The following is a 13,850-nucleotide window of genomic DNA, read 5'->3' as shown; positions in this document are numbered from 1 at the left end:
GCCGTTTTTTTCCAAATCAGCTGTTTGCTGTGGGAGGAGGGCCTAAGTGACTGCCCCTGGTGTACGGGAGGACCCTGGCTTGACTTCTTGGTTCTCTCCCGGTCAATGCGACTCTTGAGGTTCAATTTGTATTCTTAGGTTTAGATCAGGGATAGAAAAAGCAGTTCAGGTCTAAGGATATAATAAACAGTGTTTTCTGACTTTTTTCTACATCTGTTCTTTGAGTTTGCCCAAACATTGCTTCCAAGTCAAACGTACAAGCATTTTCCCTGACCCGTGAAGCCCATGGTCACTGCCAGCTGTTGGTCCAGTCCCAGTGTGTCTGGGGCTGTCACTTGGCTGGATGCAGATGAATCCGTAGCGGTCCTCTGCACAGAGCACCCAACAGCTACAACTCACAACACGCTCCAGAACGTTTTTATCAAAAAGAAGCTCTACTTCCGTGAGCAGTCAGCCTAGTCTTCCTCCATCCCCTGACAAACACCAGTTACCATTTATCTGATGGATCTGTTTATTCTGGACATTCCACATAAATGGAATTAATACGTGGCTTTCACTTCACACAATGTGTTCAAGGATCATCTGTGTTACTTCATATACAGTACTTTTTCCTTCTTACATTAAATAAGATTCTGTTATACAGATAGGTCGTATTTTATGTGTTTGTTCTCTGTGGAGTTTTTGTTGCATTTGAATCATTTCCTATTATTGGCTGTTGTCTTGGTTATGTTCTCATTATGTGACAAAATACCTGACACCCGTAAGTGAAAAGAAGAAAGGTTTATTGAAGCTCATGGTTTAGAGAGGTTTCAGTCCATAGACAGCTGGCTACAAGGCTGCGCAACTTGGCAGAGGGGTGCGACAGCAGAGAAACAGTCCTTAGAGTGGCCGACAGGCAGCAGCAGGGCTTTTTTCTGCTTTCCATTTTTAAGTCCCTCAAGACTATAAGTTTGTTAGACAATGCCATCCATACCCAGAGCTGGTCTTCTGTTTTTAGTAAATTCATCTCCCATATCCAGAACTATGCTAAACCAATCAGAGAACTAATCTAGTATCGTGTGTCCACGATCAGTCACCACCCAAAATCCCACCTGAGTTCGTGAGACTTTCATGGCACATCTAGACACAGCCATGACAGCTCTTATGGGCAAACTCTATGAATATTTATCTGTGACTTTTTGTATGGAAATGACATCAATATTCTTGAGTATATTCCTGAGAGTGGAATTGTTGGAAACAACCATATACTTCAGTTACAAAGAGAAAATATTTGAAGATAATGCCAGAAAATCAAGTTAATTATAATTTATTCATAAATTTTAAAAAATAATTTTGTTTCTCTGAATAATAATTAAAATGCCCTGGAGTTCACTCCCAGTATGGGGTTTTGAGGGAAGCCCTAGGGAACTCTGGCTATCATGGAAGAGTTCACCTAAGTCTAAATAGCTAGAGTTAAAAAGCGTTAGAATGTGGTTTCCATTTTAAATCTACATTTATTGTTTCTTTGATTAAACATTTTCTCTCAGGGAAAATTTTAAAAATGTGTAGATTGAAGTACATAGGTAGTCTTTACGTTAAAAGTGCTTTTTAAAATACAAAATTGGGGGCTTGGGATTTAGCTCAGCATAAGCGCCTGCCTTGCAAGCGCGCAGTTGTGAGTTCGATCCCTGGTACCGATATAAATAAATAAATAAATAAATAAATAAATAAATAAATAAATAAAATACAATAAAATACAAAATTAGGTTGGGTGTGGTGGTGCATGCCTATAATTCCAGCATTTGGGAGGCTGAGACAGGAGGATCATTGCAAGTTCAAAGTCAACCTGAACTGCATAACAGAACCCTGTCTCAAAAAGAAAGTACAGAATTATTCCAGTAGTGAAATAGTTTACATGACTATACCAAAAGAATATAATGCCTGTGTGTGGTGACTGGTGCAGGGGTATAACCCTAGCACTCTGGGAAGGTGAGGCAGGAGGATCACAAATTTGAGCCCCACTAGAGCAATTTTGTGATTTAGCAAGATCTAATCTCAAAAAATATAAAAGGACTAAGTGCAAAGGCCTAGGTTTGAGCCTCAGTACCACAAAAGCAAACAATACCATATACCGCTGTCTTAGAGGGTACTGATATGCCTTAACGTGTATTTAGTTGCCCTGATTTTATTTGTTGACGTTGAATTAATAGTACATTTTCAGTGCATCTTATTTAAATCGTGAGGGCACCTTTTAACTTAAACTGTTCAGTCTTTCCTAGCTGAATTGCCTGGCTGCTCTTGCGTAGCTGGAAGAGTTTTGAAGGCCCACACTTCCCTGAGGGCGGACCGATAAATGTCTTATCTTTCCTGCAAGAAAAACCACCAGTTGTTTTCCTCAAGAAGAACAACTACAGACTAGGTCGCCCATGCTTGGCAGCAGGAGCGCTTCATTCGACCAGCGCGTCCTGCTCGGCAGGCTGGGTAGTTTATAAGCCACCTTTCAATCGGGCTGTTTCCAGGTCAATGAGAGCTGCCCTCAACCGCGCTCCGCATCCGGTTACACTGCGCTACCCCGCCCACCTGGCTCATGCTGCCTCGGCCTCCGAAGGCATCTGGGTTGGTGAGGGCCGCTCCAGGTGGCTCCAGGCTCCTGCCTATTATTAGCCTCTCTCAGAAGCAAGTTGGTGAAGGTGCTCCTACTTATTTTGTCACTTGAATGGTTACGATGGCTAAACAAAAGAGTTTGTGGTTGGACTCAGTGAATTTCTTAGAAGTGACTTCCCCTACGTCAGGGACTCAATGTCATGGAGTTAAGGCTAGATGAATGATATATTAATCTTAAAAACAATTTTTATTTAATCATGCATGCTTTTTCTGGCTTCAGAGTTTTTCTTCATATTTAATATATATGCATATTATGCAACTAATTCCTTTTTATGGAAAACAGGAGGACAAAAAACATGAGTTGGTACTTTTTAATTGGGAGGCTGAACGGGAGGATGGCTAGGAGTTTGAGGACAGCCTGGGGTACATAGTGAAGTCAAGGCCAGACTGAATTATATAGCCAGACCCTGACTCAAACAACAAACAAACAAGGTGGATTGTGGCTGGGCATTCTTGCCATGTAACCCCAGCGCTCTGGAGGCCTGAGCCTGGGGGATGACAAATTCAAGCCAGCGTGGGTCTTTTTTTTAAACAGGGGCTCACTACATAGCCCAGGCTGGCCTTGAATCCATGGCCATCCTTCTGCCTCAGCCTCCTGAGTGCTAGGATTATAGGCCTGTGCCGCCCCACGTGACTTGTTTTTGAAAATCAGCATGCTTGTGATCCATAATGTTTGCGTTCACTGTGGGAGTCTGTATGAGTACATGACATATCTTAGTTCTTTTCTGTCCCCTTCTTTTCTGTCCTTCCCTCAACACTCCATCTGGAGGTCCCTTTTCCATCTGAGAATGATCTAGCACCTTACTGCCTACTATCTATCTTATTTTACTTCTGTTTACAATTTGTGTTTCTCACATGAAAGAAACCATGTGATACTTAAACTTGTGTCTGTTTATTTCACTTACCATTACTGACTGTCTCAAAGAGCATCCATTCTCCTACAAAGGACTTAAATTTGTCCTTCTTTATGGCAGAGTAGTACTCCACAGTGCGTAAATACCACAATTTCTTTACCCAGTCATCTCCTTCCAAGATTTAGCAGTTAGGGGCTGGGGATTTAGCTCAGCAGCATAAGCGCCTGCCTTGCAAGCAGGCAGTCATGAGTTCGATCCCTGGTACCCATAAAAAAAAAAAAAAGAAAACGCACACACATACACACACACACACAAGATTTAGCAGCTACAGTATGCGTGGGTCATGGTAATAGGGTGACTTTAAGTCTTTTGGGAAGTTGCTGAAAGTGAAATAGCTGGGTCAAATGGGATTTCTAGCTTTACTGTAGCCATGGGCTGATTTGTTCTACCAAATCCTTCCAGTGTGGGTGCCTTCAGTGTGCCTCATCACCCTGGTTGTGAGAGGTTTTGGCAAGGCTGTTGGAGACCATCTCTTTCCCAATCACATCTGGATACTGAACTCCACTGTTTCTTTTTGTTTTGTGTTGTGTTGTTGTTGTTGTTGAGACAGGGTCTTGCTGGCCTTGAACTCATTAAGTAGCACAGGCTGTCCTCAAATTTGTGGTGATCCTCCTGCCTCAGCCTTCCAAGTGCTGGGATTACGGGCTGTGCCACCCTGCTGGCAAACTCCATTAATGTTGACTGATTGTTCTGCCCTTCCAGTAAGGCTTTCGGGTATAAATTGCTGCACACTCAACAGTTTTGGAGTCATTCAAAAGGATGATTCTGACAATTCTGTTTGCCATTTCCTGTGACTCCAGGAGCTGGGACTCCTCCTCTACCTCTCTGCAGACCAGTCTTGACTGTGAGGTATGGATGGGGTCAGGGCTGCAGCACCCCAGGTCTCCTCCGGTCCCAGAACTGAAGCCCTGTCCAGGAGTTAGAGCATAAGGGCATGAGGCCCCAGGTAAATCCTGAGTCCCATTTACAGGGTGAAGAAGGGGATCCCCAACTCCCCAACATTTAGCAGAGCTGTCACCTCAGCATCCTGTAGGTCAGCAGGATAAGAAATGGAGCGGTCCTGAGCTCTCCCGGAAGATGGACTGTAACCATGCTGCTGGAGAAACAGTCTGGCTGTGGCATCCTACTGAGCTTGAGAGATGCGATGGAGGCGCTAGGGACTGAACCCAGGCCTGCACACTGAGCTACATCCCCAGCTCATTCTTACGTTTTTTTATTTTGACAGAGTGTCACTAAATTGCTCAAGCTGGACTTGAATTATGTTTTATTTTATTTTGTTTCGAGAGAAGGTCTCCTTGTGCAGTTCAGGATGGCCTTGAACTCATCATGTATCCCAGGGTGGCATGCGACTCAAGGTGATCCTCCTGTCTCAGCCTCCCAGACTGTTGCACCTCCACATCTGGCTGTGGAATGGATCTTGGTTCAAATACTATAGACTATGTTGTTCTTATTAAATTTTAGGGGAGTTTCTGGAATCTTTCCTCATTTGCTATTTGCTATTAGGACTATTTCTAGAGACCACTGTTTCAGTCATTGAGTCGTTGATTCATTCATTCATTTTTAGTGTCAGGGCCTCCCACAGGCTATGCACCTGCTCTACCACCTATCTTCAATACATGTCTATTTCCAGAGTCTTCAAGTGGTTTTTAAAAATAATCTACCAGTTTCACTCAGGAGTGGGTCTGCAAAGATTCTCAAACTGCCTCATAAAATTTAAATAGTGGTATAATTTTTTTCTTTTCTTTTTTTGAGACATGGGACCTGCTATGTAGTTCAGGCTGGTCTGGAATTCATGGTGGCAATTCTGGTGTCTCAGTCACCCAGGGGTGTACTACCATGCCTGGCTATACAGTTTAAATGCTAATAGATAAAAATTTGTTTTTTGAAGGGGTGATAGTAAGTCATATATAATATTTTTGGTTTTTCATATTTTTGCAGTTTCTATACCTCTACTAGTAATAATGTGTTCTAACAAAGTCTTTGGAGAAAGAAAGTCAATATATATCTTTTTATGAGTAATGTTTTTGCTCAATTTTAAAGGATGAGCTGAGATAGTTAAGAGGCATGCTAATCTAACACAGTTCTGGAGAGCTGTCTATTTAAAATATGACTCACTAGAGCGGGGCATGGTGGCACCTGTAATCCCAGCACTCGGGAGGCTGAGGCAGGTGGATCATTGCAAGTTTGACACCAGTACAGTCTACAAAGTGAGCCCAAGGCCAGCCTGAACTGCATAGAGAGACCCTGTCTCAAAAAAACAAAAAAACAAAACAAAACAAAAAAACTTACTGAAGAAGAAAGGCAGCATGATTTGCTGGGAAGAAGACTAACAGCAATCAGGTTTTGCAATAACTAATGTTTGTTACATTGGGAAGATTAACCTCACTTCTTCATACTGGGAAAATAAAAAATAAAGATGATCTTTAAGTCCTGGATAGCTTGAAAATATTATATTCCTAACAAGAATTATGAATAGTGATGTTTTTAAGAAAAATTAGAATCGAAGTCTTAGGATGTTTGTCAGTAGTAGAATGTTTGCACAGCATTCAGAAGGCCCTGGGTTGAATTTCCAGCTCTGTGAAATATAAGAAAGTAAATAAATAAATACAGGCCAGGAATGGTGGCCCATGCTTGTAATCCCTGTGATACAGGGGAACGAAACTCCTAACCTACTCTATGTCTAATATGAGTTTGTGTTCTCTAAAATCAAGAATGAATTTTAGGAACAATGGAGGTTAAGAAAAGAAATATTTATTGAGAGAAAGAAAGCTCCTGTCTGAGAGAGACAGAAAGGGTCCTGAGTGGGTTTTTTCTAGGGATTTTTATAGAATAATGGTGTGTCTAAAATTGGGGAAAATTGGGAACTCGCATTGCAGATGAGGTGGGACAGAGCTATGGCCAACCAATAAGTTTAGTTGTTCAGGTAAAATTGATCAAATCAGGGGCAAATGGGGAAGTGAGTCACATAGCAAGTGAGCATTCTTTATGGATCAGTGACTCCTTTTGTTGGGGCTGGAATGGTGACTCCAGGCTTCTCAAGGTGACCCAGACCTAATCCCTAATGTTTATACTTAGGGTGTGGCTGTATTTGTTTTGCCTTCTGTCCTGAGATCTGGCCCACAGCATGAGATGTGTCTCCTCCTAGGTCACCAGACATCTGGTACTCTGTGCTGGTTTCTTCAAGGGTCTAGACCTGTCTGAGTGCCTATAATATTTCTAACTAGCTCAGCTGCCTATTGTAACACCTATACTCAAGATTCTGAACCGGGAAGATTACAAGTTTGAGGCCAGCCTGGGCTATATAGTGAGACCCTGTCCCAAGAAACCAAAAGAACAAAAAAAACTAAATAAAAAGAATCCCATAAATGATTGGAATATATGATAACTAAGAAAGGTTTTATTTATAAAACTACTACAAATCAAAATAAAGTAAAATTGACTTAGTTTATCAAACCACTTTTTTCTCCGCATGGGGGATAGAACTCAAGACCTTTACACTGAATTACACTTCCAGCCCTCAATTTTACCTTTTATTTTAAGACAGGGCCTCACTAAGTTAAGATGCCCAGGCTGGGCTTGATCTTGCAATCCTTCTGCTTCAGCCTCCTGAAGTGCTGGAATTATAGGTGTGTACCACCATACCAGGTTTTTTTTGATTTTTAAAACTCTTTGGCATTTAAGAATACCTTTTCTACTATCATCTAATTGCTCACATTGCATATGAATTGTACATAGTCTGAACCATGTAAGAGTGTGGATATTCAGCTTTTTCTACAAAAGTGCTGCAGATTGAATCCAGGATTTCATTTTGCCAGGCAAAGTGCTCTACCAATGAGCTGTACCTTCCACCCAAATTATCTAATTTGTTTGACCTTTGATGATTTTGTATGCATATTTATATAAATAAGAAATGAAAATTTCGTAAAACATTACCTAACCTGGACAACTGTCATAATTTTTGTTTTGTTCTGGTTCAATAATTTTTTTCTAATTGTATCATGTTTATTGAATGGTCTATATTTGTGAAATAGCAGTTTGAAAACTGGAATTTTCATAAGGATATAAATGTAACAATTGTTAAAATTTAAAATGATTGGCAATTCATTTAAATTTCTCCTAAAACTATTTTTTTTCTTTTCTTTTTCGTTTTTATCGGTATCAGGGATCGAACTCACAACCGCACACTTGAAAGGCAGGCGCTTATGCCACTGAGCTAAATCCCCAGTCCTCTCCTAAAACTATTAACCAAAATTTTTTTGCTTATTATTTGACTACCAGAGCAGCAATAGACAGAGGTAGTTTTTAATCACGTGACAAGAGAAACTATTACTTTAATTTATAGATGAACTTTATTCTCTTCAACATAAAGTAATTATGAATAGAACAACAGATATTTATTAAGTTCCCCACATTTAAAGCCCACATCATCTGTGGCAATAACATTCAGGATTTCTTCAAATTCTGCTATATATAATTTTAACAAGACTATATTAGTAACATTTTCTAAAAGTCAAATTTATAAACCACAGACTATGAAAATCTTACAGAAGTGTGTATGTTTCCAAGAAACATACAAATGTTTTAAATCAGGTGTGGTGGTGCATACCTGTAATCCCAGCACTCAGGAGGCTGGAGCAGGAGGATCATCTCGAGTCTGAGGCCAGCCTAGCTAGGCTGCATTAATGAGTTCAGGTCAGCCAGCCTGAACTACAAAACAACACCCTGTCTCAACAACAACAACAAAACAACAGTTTCATTCTGTTCACAACTGTTCCTCTTAGGATCATACAAAGCCTCCTGAGGCAGGAGGGTCTTTGCAAGTTCAAGGCCAGCCTGAACTACACATGAGAACCTGTTTCAAAAAACTAAAACAAAAGGGTTGGGAGACTGAATGCCATGAAAAGTGACTGAATGCTGTTTTGTAATATTTTTTGATTTGTGGAGTACCAAAAACAGTGGCCACAAATGTATTGAGGAAAAACTAGGTTTCCCAAGTTGTAATATGTAACGGTCTTCAAGTGTAAACATCCCAGTGTAATGTTAGTATTTTAGAAGTCTATACATAATCTTTATGTATCACCTGTTGGAATTCACAGATTTTTAGATGAGTGATCTTACCAGTAATGTTATTTCAAGGCAAAGTGTACCTCTGGAACAGAAGTAAATGGGCCACACACATATATGTCCGTGGTGAAGAGATTGATAACTGTTCTTACAAGAAAATTAAAGTTTATTTTGCATTAAGTGGTTTATGTATGCACGCATTGTTACAGCTTGTGTCTAGATGTCCTCCCAAAGCCTCATGTGGTTCTTGGGGGGGCTTTTTGGAGGTGGCTGGGCCTTGGGTATGATGCTGGGATTGATTCATGGTGCAATGCTGGGCTCAAGGGCACTAGGATTAAGGATGTGAGTGCTTCTGCTGTAAGTAGCCTGGATGAGATATAAGGGACAGAAAGAGCTATGACATCCCTGGTGCTTTGCTGTCTTCTGCCTGCCATCAACTGTTTTCCACCTGCCACGCCACTGTACCTTGGAGCAACTGGTACTGGACTGAAACCTCTACAAACTGTAAACTAAATAATTCTCTCTCCCTTTTATGTTGGCTGTTCGATAGTTTGTTGTCTCAGCAACAAGATAAACCAGCTAATATATAATATGTATTAGCATATGATAAATAAATATAAACCTAAATATAAACATATATATCTCCCCCCCCAAAGTCATGAAAATTTATTTTCAGAAAATTAAAAGCTGTATTTTAAAGGAAAAAAATTAGATACTGGTTGATTAAATGTATTTGAAAAGTATCAGAGCTGTTAAGTAAATCATTATCCACAGTAAGCACATATATCATACTTAGGTCTTTTTGGTTGTTGTTTGCTTGTTTTTTGAGACGGGTTCTCACCATGGAGCTCAGGCTAGCCTTCAACTGACAGCAATCCTCCTGCCTCCGATATCCAAGTGTGGGGTTATGGGCATGCGCCACCATGCCCAGCTCTGTCTGTGGTTATTATGAAGAAGTCTGCTTCTATTTCTGAATGTGTAAGAAAATCATGGCTTCATTTACTGCATGAAGGAAGGAACTGTGCTACTGTCTGGCTCAGTCGTGGACACAAGCTGCCTCTGCCACCATCTTCTCTTTGAACGTGAACTTGGAATGCTAGTTGTGACCTCAGGTGTCAGAATTTATCCACCAAGACAGGCTGATGGGAATCTGAGGGCTGGCAGTTTCTGGCCGAGACAGGAAGCAGCAGGAGGCTGGAGCTGGCCACATGTGGGCCCCACTGGGGACTGGGCAGGAAGGTGGAGTCCTGCAGAGACTTCTGAGCTCCAAGCTGTGGGAGTGCTGGGGGGGGCCGCAGCACAGTTGCTCTTGAGTTCTGGGTGTTACCCTGGCACAGACTCTGTCTGCAGGGTTCCTGCCAGCAAGAGGGCAGCACCCCAAGCTGCAGGTACTGATAACAAGAGCCTGGCTGCAGAAGCCTGGGTGGCGGGAGGTGTTGTGAAAGGGAGCAGACTGACTAGGAGCTGTTGATGATTCAGGCTTTCTCCTCTTTCCTTCCTAGAGCGCCTGGGCTGGAGAATTATTTTTCCCAGTGAGGCTACTCACTAAGGATTTCAGTTCCAACCCTGAAAAGGAGTTGCTGAATGGATGGGCTGCAAGCCAGAGGACCTGTAGAGCTCAGGTGTGGCTGGGAGTCTGTGCCCAGAGGCCCTGAACTCATTGATTTAGTGAAAGCCATCATCTGCCTTAGCAGCCTGAGCAGCAAAGGGGTGGCCAGGACAGACCAGACCACCGTGTCCCACAGAGAGGGTAAACCTGAGGACTGCTCTCAATCCACACAGCAGGGATTTTCCATCCTGTGTCCTTCAGGGTCACCCATGGGTGAGGTGTAAGGTAGCAACCGTCTGATCAGCTGTGCTCGGATGCTATGCAGACTCAGGCTGGGCTCCTGCTTTATTGACCAGGCATGAGTTAGGCGTGGTCTGGCACGAGTCACCTCTGTTTACAACAGAGACACTGTTCCTCTGTTTACAACAGAGACACTGCACACCGATCACAGTGTGCACATTTCAACCTTAAGATTCCTTTGCACCAAGTACCAATGGGTTCCCAAGGAGTAACCTGGTTGCAAAATGACTTGGTGTCCGGCAGTGAGATGGTTGATTACCACCAGAACCCATTAGAAAACTGGGAGTTGCTATTCAAAGGGACCACAGTTGTTGGCAGAAAGGATGTGCCCTTATTCCTAAATTCCACTGTGGTCAAATCAACATGGCACCAGCAATAAAACAGACCTGGGGATCCGTGCAACAGACTAGAAGATGCCAGACACAACTCCAAGTACACTCAGCCATCTTATCTTTGACACAGGGCCAAACATGTTCACTGGAAGAAAGACAGTCTCGATAATAAAGGGTACTGGAAAAACTGGCTTTCCACATGTTGAAGATTAAATCTAGACTCATGTCTATTACTGTGTACTAAGTTAAAATAAAAAGTGCATCAAAGCTAGCTCTTAAAATAGAAACAATAAACCTACTGGAAGAGAGACTAGGTAGAAATCTTGAAGACATAGGTGTAGGCAGAGCGTTTATGAACAAAAACTAGACCAAATGGGAAATACTTCAAAGAATCAAAAACTGGGATCTCATCTTATGAAAAAGATAAAAAGAAATCACCAACAAAATGAAAAGACAACCTACAGAGTGGGAAAAAAATTTTAGCCAGCTGAAGAATTAAAAAAAAAAAAAAAAAAAGAATCAAACCCTCCTAAATTCAAATGCCAATCCAAAAATGGGCATATGAGGTGAATATATACCTCGCAGAAGAAATACAAATGAAAAATAAATACATGAAAAAATGCTCAATATCACTGATCATTAGAGAAATGAAAATTAAAACAACACTGAGATTCCATCTCACTCATTCTGATTGATACACTGTGTCAACTTGAGAAGATTAGAAGTTTAACTAAGAGACTTAGCAGGGAGCCAGGGTTCATACTTTATAAACATCCTCATCCTGTACAAAGGAGGGCAAGGAGATTTTGTGAGCTACACCTGCCCTGGGTGGGGGGACCAGTGGCCTGTGTACAGTACCAGGGAGGAAAAGAGGCTGCTCTGACCACTTTTGCTTTAACTGTTTCTGCTGTCTGCTGCCTTGAGGTGTTGCTCCAGTGCTGGAGGGTGCCACCCTCCTTGGAGCCAGCTGATTATGGACTGAAACCTCCTCAAACTGTGACTTGGCCTTCATTTGAGCGTTAGGTATTTTGTCCCAGCAATGAGAGAAAAGTAACCAAGACACCCTAGAATGAATGGCTATCATCAAGAAATCAATAAATGTTGGTGGGGCTGTGGGGAAAAGGAACTCCTTTCCACTGTTGGTGGAAGTATAGATTGGTACAAACACTGAGGAAATCAGTGTGGACATTCCTCAAAAAACTAGGATTAGAGGTCCCATTTCACTCTGTTATCCTCTTTCTGGATATCTCTCTGAAGGAATAAAAAACATCATACTACAATGATGTATGCCTATCTATAATTATAGCAGTAAAACTTGTTTTTTTTTTTTTTTAGTAAAACTTGTAATAGCTAAACATTGGGAACAGCACAAATGCCCATCAATTAAGGAATGGATAAAAAGATGTGGTCTGAGTAGTACCCTGAGTACTACTCAGCCTTAAAGAAGGATAGTCTTGAAACTTTTTTAGGCAAATGGATACAACTTGAGACTATATGGGTAAGTGAAGTCAGATTCACATGTGTAAACATCATATTGTCTCCCTGGTATGAGAAACTGAAAGAGTAAAGTCCAAAATGTACAATAGATACTGTGAAATGTAAAAGGGAAAAAAGGAGCTAGGATAGGAGAACAAGGAAAGGAAGGAAGGGAAGGGGAAAATATATATACAAGACAGGTATAGTCCTACTTTATCTTAGTTCATTGAAAAGAAAGGTTTATGCTAACATTTGGAGAATTTTTTATTACCACATCTCGTACTCTAACTACTTTAAAGATAACAATATGCAGCGTGTTAACTATTGTTTTTCTCCATGACAATTTCATTGCCATGAAATTTTATTTTACTTTTTTCCCATAAAATAAAAAAAAATTTTAAAAATTCTAAGGTCCTGCCCCCACTTTCTTCTGTTAGCACTGGGACCCAAAATATTTCCCAGAAGCCTCGCTGTGTTGAAGGTTTGGTTGCTGATGGATTTTGTGGAAGTGGTTGGATAATGAGGGAATCACAATTTGTTGGCGTCATCTGGAGTCATGGAAATTTAGAGACCTAGTTGGAGGAAGTGAGGTGTGGAGCACCACCTGGATGACTCTCCTTGAAAAAAGAGCAGTTATCTCCGTTTTGTCTAAAGCTGGCCCTGTCCCCATGCACTGATACCTACAGAGCTGGCGAGGCCATTTCTTCCACCCTTCTGTTGGCATTAAGCACTGGAAATAGGGTTGGTTGAGGTACTGATGTGTCATCTGTGAATCTAGGTGACAGTTGCAGTTCCTGCCCTGTGACTCCTAAAAAACCTGGCTGAACTGGGCAGGATGAAAAGCTACTGTCAACTGGGATGGATCCTTGAGATAGGAGGCTATGACTTCTCAGGGCAGAAAAGTCTACACATCTGAACTGAAGCACCGGCACCAGCACATTATGTGCACGTTAGGTAACACAACCTCAGTTGTGTTACACAGGTCAGTCTTTCTGCGTATCCCTCTCTCTGCATATTGCAGAGGTGCTTCCAGGCCTCCTACCTAGCCCAACCCAGGGTACTCATCCTCAAGCCCCTCCTTTCTTTACGAATTAATAAAATCTGGGTTGGGCCTTGGGCAGAGGCCTTTGTTCTGGTGAACCACCATCTTGGCTGGACTTAGAACCCCCTTGGGTCCCTATAATTATATATATATGTCTTAGTGGGTTGCACAGGAAGTGGTAGATTGTAACTAAATACTTTGTCTTGATTTTAAAATTTTTCATGCAGTACTGACAATTCGCTGATGACTTTCACACTGAGCTACCTCCCCAGCCCCTTCTATTTTTTATTTTGGTACAGGGTCTCCCTAAGTCTCACTAAATTGCCCAGACTGAGTTTGAATTTGTAATCTACCTGCCTCAATCTCCCAGAGCACTGAGATTACAGGTGTGCACCAACATGCCTGGCTTTGTCTTGAATTTTAACGTCATTCTGGATTTTTTTTCAAAGCATTTGAAATCCTGCCAGAGAAGAAAATGCTATAATGGCAGAGAATGTACCAATTTTTTTTGTGAGAATATATTATATGAT

This window comes from Cavia porcellus, unplaced genomic scaffold, assembly GCF_034190915.1.
Source record: "Cavia porcellus strain 051 isolate PalLab524CR breed Dunkin Hartley unplaced genomic scaffold, mCavPor4.1 scaffold_1, whole genome shotgun sequence".
Classification (NCBI taxonomy): Eukaryota; Metazoa; Chordata; class Mammalia; order Rodentia; family Caviidae; genus Cavia; species Cavia porcellus.
The sequence above is the reverse complement of the archived record's forward strand: the minus strand, read 5'-3'. Positions refer to the sequence as shown.